This window comes from Scomber japonicus, chromosome 6 (genome assembly GCF_027409825.1).
Source record: "Scomber japonicus isolate fScoJap1 chromosome 6, fScoJap1.pri, whole genome shotgun sequence".
NCBI classification, from domain to species: domain Eukaryota; kingdom Metazoa; phylum Chordata; class Actinopteri; order Scombriformes; family Scombridae; genus Scomber; species Scomber japonicus.
In genome coordinates this window covers 16,962,500-16,968,944 of record NC_070583.1, presented here as the reverse complement: position 1 = coordinate 16,968,944, position 6,445 = coordinate 16,962,500, and positions in this window count along the sequence as shown.

Genomic DNA, 6,445 nt, shown 5'->3' with positions numbered 1-6,445 from the left:
CATCTGAAGTCAGAGTTTTAAGATGTTGCTCTTTTTTAACATTTAACAAGTTACTGAATACATATATTGCTGTTTTTAATTCTTTGAAATCAATATTTTGTAAAAAAATCATGACATGAACTTATTTGGAGCATACATGGGCTTAAATGGTGCTGTACCAATTAAGCCCAGTACAGTACCAATTAAGCCCATGCCAGCCTTTTGACTTTTTTTCCATGAAATATCTTGGTGCTTTATGGGTACACTTACCCTAACAGCTGAAAACATTAGCTAATTAGAAAGGTAATCAGAAAGTAATCAAATGTGAAAATTTACATTACTTTGATGAAGTAATTGAAATAGTTACATTACTTTACATATCACTTAAATTACTACTTTTAAATAAGGTAACCTATAATCTGTAACCTATTACATTTCCAAAGTAACCTTCCCAACCCTGCCGATCTATCCTATACGTCATTGCACATTCATGCTGCACAGATGACCTGGGTTCAAGTTTCAGTATCAGATGTGATGAATTAAAGACATCTGTTCGTAAATTTAAATGACTTTAATTTTGCTTTGATTTTATATATTTATTAGCTAAACTTTATGTAACACTCTTTAGAAGAAAACTGAAAAAATGGGGGTTTACCGTAAGTGTTGGAAGCAAACTTGCTGTGTGGAGAATCACAGCTGTGTGTTGGATTTGACAAAAGTAAGTTTTTAATGTTTAGCCCAGTTTATGACTCACTAGCTGCATGTATGACTGTATTTGGTAGAGCTTGTCACTGCCTGGCATGTGACTCATCATACCAAACATGGCTCTGTCACTGTTGTGCTGCAGCATGTGTGCAGTAGAATAATAGGAAGTGGGAAGGCACAAGCTTTCAAATGAGCCTCAAGAACCGAACTCAGTGCATTTCCTATCGTATCCATCCCAAATAAGGCAGCAACAACAAAAAGAGAGAGAGGGTGGAAGGGCGGGGTCATCTCTTTTGGGCCCATGCCTGACCGCAGCCCCTGAAAGTGACATGTTGTTGAACCTGTATAACCCGAAAGACCTGCAAAAGTTGAAGTTGTGAGATGAATCTTGGATGGAACAAATGACACGTGTTATGATGCAGGTTGTTTTTTTTTTTGGTAAGTGCTGACTGTTGTTTGTTTTTCTGCATCAACAGCAGATGTGTGAAAGTACTGAAGGTGCTGATTCACTTCGCAGGGATTTACACACACATCAAAATACAACTAAGATATAAAAAAGGGCTTAGTTTCATAATACAGTCATATATTTGAGACTATTTTGCTAACTTTGCATTATTACTTATCTCATCAAAATTTCCAATACACTTCAAGTTATCTAAATTCGATTAAAGCAATGAAATATTAACAGTTTCAAGTTTCAAGCACTTTATTGTCATTGTATGGCACAAAGAAATCACTGATGTGACAACCCCAGAGGTGCATTTAACCTTTACATACTGTCTATATTCTACACCCTCGCAGTATGTTCTGGGTCAAGTTTGACCCGGTCTAAGAATCCCCTCATAAAAACGTGTCTATACCAAATTTTGAACCACAGATGTATTTAGAAAGCATCAATAGCTGATCTGACTGATCAATAAATGTGTGATTAGACCTTGATTAATGTTCAGAGAGCAGGGAGTGTATTTTTAGGTTTTACACCACTCATTTTTTCGAGAAAAAACACATTGGTAATTTTAGGAACAACTATTTGTCAAGTGTAATGGAAAATTACACTCCAACACATGTTGCTCCACATTAAAACATTAAAAATAAACTCTGTCCTCTCATGAAGTTTGACATCAGGTTGCAATCAACTATTGAGCTTTGCATTATTGGTTGTCTCATAAAAGATTCAATACACTTAAAGTTATCTAAATAAATAAATAAATTCTTATAATTCTTGTATGTAGCAAATTCTATCTTTTATTGTGTACTATTCCTTATAGGTGAGGTTTTAAGATAAGCCCAGAGTGGGTTTATTATACTATTTTTCTCTTTTATTTTACATATGTGCAAAAAAACCAATAAACCAAAAACAAGCGGAGCCTTGTAATGAAACCAGAGGAGTGATTTAGGCAATGCAGAGTGCCACTGCTCTTTTCCTGGGATTAGGAAAGTAGATTAATTATGGAACGTCCCTTTAAACCCATTCTGCCCTTTTAATTAAACCTAAACTCTTATCTCCCTACACACACACACACACACACGCTGTCATCCCACTCTTTTACACACTCGAGACTTCTTCGTGCTGACTCCACTTTTTATCGGTTTCTCTCCGTCCCTTCATCATCTAGTTTCTTTTCATTTTTCATCACACACACACACACACACACACACACACACACACACACACACACACACACAGACTTAAACCCCAGGCCTGCTGTGTGGACACTCTCTGTTATGGCCTCTACTTAGCAGCAAAGAACAACTGCCTATTGCTGCGACCAATCAGATGCCTGACCTTCCTCTGGGAGCGACGTGATTGGCTCGTTCTACAGAAGAGTGTAAGTGAGGGTATCTCTTCCCGATGCTGCCTGTTGACTCAGTAACAGATGTGTGTTTGTGTGTGTGTGTGTGTGTGTGTGTTGGCTGGCTTATAAGGAGGTCCTTCCTTTTCCTAATAAACAACTAATTTTTGCTTTACTGAATACATGAGCAGTTAGGGAATTCAGAAGCCCACATCATGACTATTTACAAAATATTAAAAAATGAGAATTAAGAAGAATTAAAAGAATAAAAAACAGCAATATATGTATTCAGTAACATGTTAAATATTTAAAAAAAAGGTCTGACTTCATGTGTAACCCCCTTTGTAATCATCAACATTTTCATAACTAACTGTGATTTAACTAGTTACTCCCTTACTCCCCAACACTGTTCATTAGTGATATTAGAGAAACATTAAAGGTCCCAGTTGGGTGTAAAAGAGGATTGTTGAGTTTATGGTCAATGAGGCCACCAGGGAGCTCCCAAATGTTGATTTATTTCAGACAAATCATAACCAGGCAACACATCAGTTCTTAATTGTCAGAGGACCTTTGCCAGGAAAAACTAAACCAAACATCAAGGACATGTAGGAGCATTTATAATCACTACTATGAGTGGAGGAACTTTTGTATTACTGTAGTCAGGAGTAGCAGCAAAATAGACATTTAATTATATTGTAATAACTGAAATTATTCCTCACACTCACTTATTTAATACTTAATAATTAATACAAATCAGCTATGCACTTGCAGTATGTTTCTTGTTTTTCATTTATAGATTGTTTAATTCTACAATAAAACAAACCAGACAGTAAATACAGAAATTCATACAATAATTATAGTTGCATTACACTCATACAACCAATGTGATATGTGTCAAATTTGCTTGTAATGTGTTTTAGTGAACGTGTGAATCAGATACTAGACTGTATCCAGCACACAGTGAAGGGGAGGGGGGTTATTTAAGGTCTCTTTGAAAAGCATCAAAACATGAACTGGTGTAAGTATTTTGATGCACGTCTCGTACCAGATTGCCATGTTGACCATCAGTATAAACACTGTAACTGTGTGTGTGTTTGTGTGTGTGTGTGTGTGTGTGTGGGGGGGGGGGGGGTAGAGAGAGAGAGAGAGAGAGAGAGAGAGAGAGAGAGAGAGAGAGAGAGGAGAGGAGAGTCTTGACTTCGTGTCTCCTAATCTTTCGTGCTCTCCAGATGTGATGGAGGAGACCAGAGTGGTGTCTGTCCATCTGCTGTTATGCGTGGCCAGCCCCCTCTCCTCCTCCTCTTCAGAGCCACCAACATCTGTTAACATCTGTTGAATCTGATCTACATAACTGCTGCATCCTCCCAAAATTTGACTTCCACAGTGTAAGAAAACTGTTTTAGGAATATCTATAGATATCAAGTAGAATGTAAACACAAGCTAACATGGATACATTACTTACTTTAAGCAGTAATTTGCCCCTAAATTCCAGATAAGTCATCATACTCATGCGGTTCATACTGTGTCTAACAAGTGAAACCTGCACAGAATGGCAGCATAGAGTAGTTTTAAAGCTCAGACAAAAACTTATGGGAGGTCATGAGTTGATTTGCAAGAATACAACCTATAAGATTACAATGCCCTAAAGAAGGTCTGTTGACTGAAACTTTGGTATATTTCCACATTAAGTGAAGAAGCGAGAATACCAGTGTGCTTGAGTCATCCTTTTGAAGTCTTAAAATAATCTGGAGTAAAAGAAAGTGTGCAAACTTTGATAGGAGTTGATGCTTAACATACTGTATGTGTTTTCTACTAATATTGATCATATTTCCTGGTGAAACTCTCAGTTCTTGTAGTTCCTCATCAAACCATATTTATCTTTTTACAGCTCTAAAACCATTAGTTGTAGTGCTACATTTAAATGAAATTAAATGAGTATGGTCTAGACCTGTTCTATGTCCAAGGTGCCTTCAAAGGACAAATGTGTAAAAACTTTTACATTTTAATTAACTGGCTACTTAATTGTAGATAAGACAGTTCCTGAACTGTGGGATTAGATTAAGATGATGATGAAATTACCAAATTCTCTGTTAGAAATACAAAACAACATTAAACACTGAAGATTTTCCCTCAGAATAAAATGTAATTATACACACACAGGAAATGAGTGTTAACAATAATAAATAAGTTCAAAAAGCTTTTAACCCTTCATATTTTAATCATATGAAAATATAATATTCATCCATGAGATGACACATCTGGTCACAAATGCACCAGCACTTTAATACATCAGCACTATCTATCTTTTAACCAACTTAACACATCAGCAATTTATGTAAAGTTTGTATGTTATTTTATGCTTTAAATTTCTTTTATTTGTCTGTTTTTAAATGTGGAAAGTTACTATTATTATTTATTGTCACCAAACATTTGAAGTGACAATAAAATCTATTATAATGTAATTAGTTAGTAGGTTCATACAATACTATCATGACTAGCAGATGTCAGAAGTGACACACATGACAAGACAATACATTTCTGAATATCTTTATTATATAAAAAAAGAAAAGAAAAAAAGTACAAAATTCATGTAGAAAGTTTACAATAGAAAAAAAGTTGAAAAACAGCAAATTTACACTGCATGAGACTGACAACAGTGGCCATTGTTTTATAGGAAGGAGGCGAGCCCTGAACCAGGAAGTGCACTCTGACATGAAAAAAACAAAAAAACAACCAGGAAGGGAGCAACTGTGAGCGCTCGGAGAGTCAGGTGACCAGAGGCGAACAGGTGTGGTTGAAAGCACTGCTAGCAAATGTACAAAACGGTTGAAAACATTTTATCTGCCAGCAGTTTAAAAAATATGAATATACAAAACAGTAAACGAGTGTCTTATTGTGCTGGCAACAGTTTGTCTTGTATTCAGCGTGACCCCACGTTAGCTGTGCATGTATAGGCTCTGGTATCAGTATAACTTGATATATATGTTAAACATTTGAAAAGAAAACACACAATGGCCTGTGCTAAAACAGAGCCCATATAAACCAGTGTAGCAGAGGCCAAAGTGAGAGTGGTTTAATGTACATGGGAAAACCAAAAACAGAGTGAAACACAGTCACATCCCCATTGAGTTTTTGAGTCATTTTAAATGATAGGTCAGTCAAATGCTTTCTGAAATCAAAGTATTGAAATACTCCCTTCAGCGGACACTTAAATCAAAAGTACATTACAGTACGTGAATGTTTCTTTTTTAGCATGTGTGGCACCAGTAGGACGAGCTCTGTCCTGGATCACATGGGCCTAATTTAGATATTGAACACCCAATTAAATTAGTTTAGTGTGTTTAACAACCACTTTTGAGTATTGGTAACAGTCTGTGATGCTTTTAGTGATTCATGGTGCATTTTTTTTGTACCTTTCCATCTCCTTTAATACACTCGGAAAGCTAATACATCACTTTCAGCTTCTGATGCTAGAAAGTTTGAGCTTATGCTGGTTTGAGCTTTATAACCAAAGACAAAGCCAACAAACGAAATGTCTCTAAATTAATGTAAAGTTAATAGTAGTAAGACCATTGTTTTGAGTACCATTTTAAATAAACCAATTTCCAAAGCTGATATATAACCTTTAAGATGAAACCTTTAGTTTGTTTTTAGTGCTTTTCAAAAAAAAAATGATGTATCTGCTTTCAGTGTGTGCTTTCAGTGACACCTTTAACCTCCATTTTAATCAATTAATCTCAGTTTTAACAGTTACAACTTGAGTACAGCTTAATTCATAGCTTGAAATCAGGAATGTAAAGGGAAAAAATAAATTAAACATTATATATATATATATATATTCATATATAACCAAACATAAAAGAAATTCAAAAAACTTTCAATGAACCAAATAACCAGCTACAGACGGCTACTTTCCAAAATAAATTATGCTCTTCATATGAGCGATTAATATTTTTGTCCCAAACTAC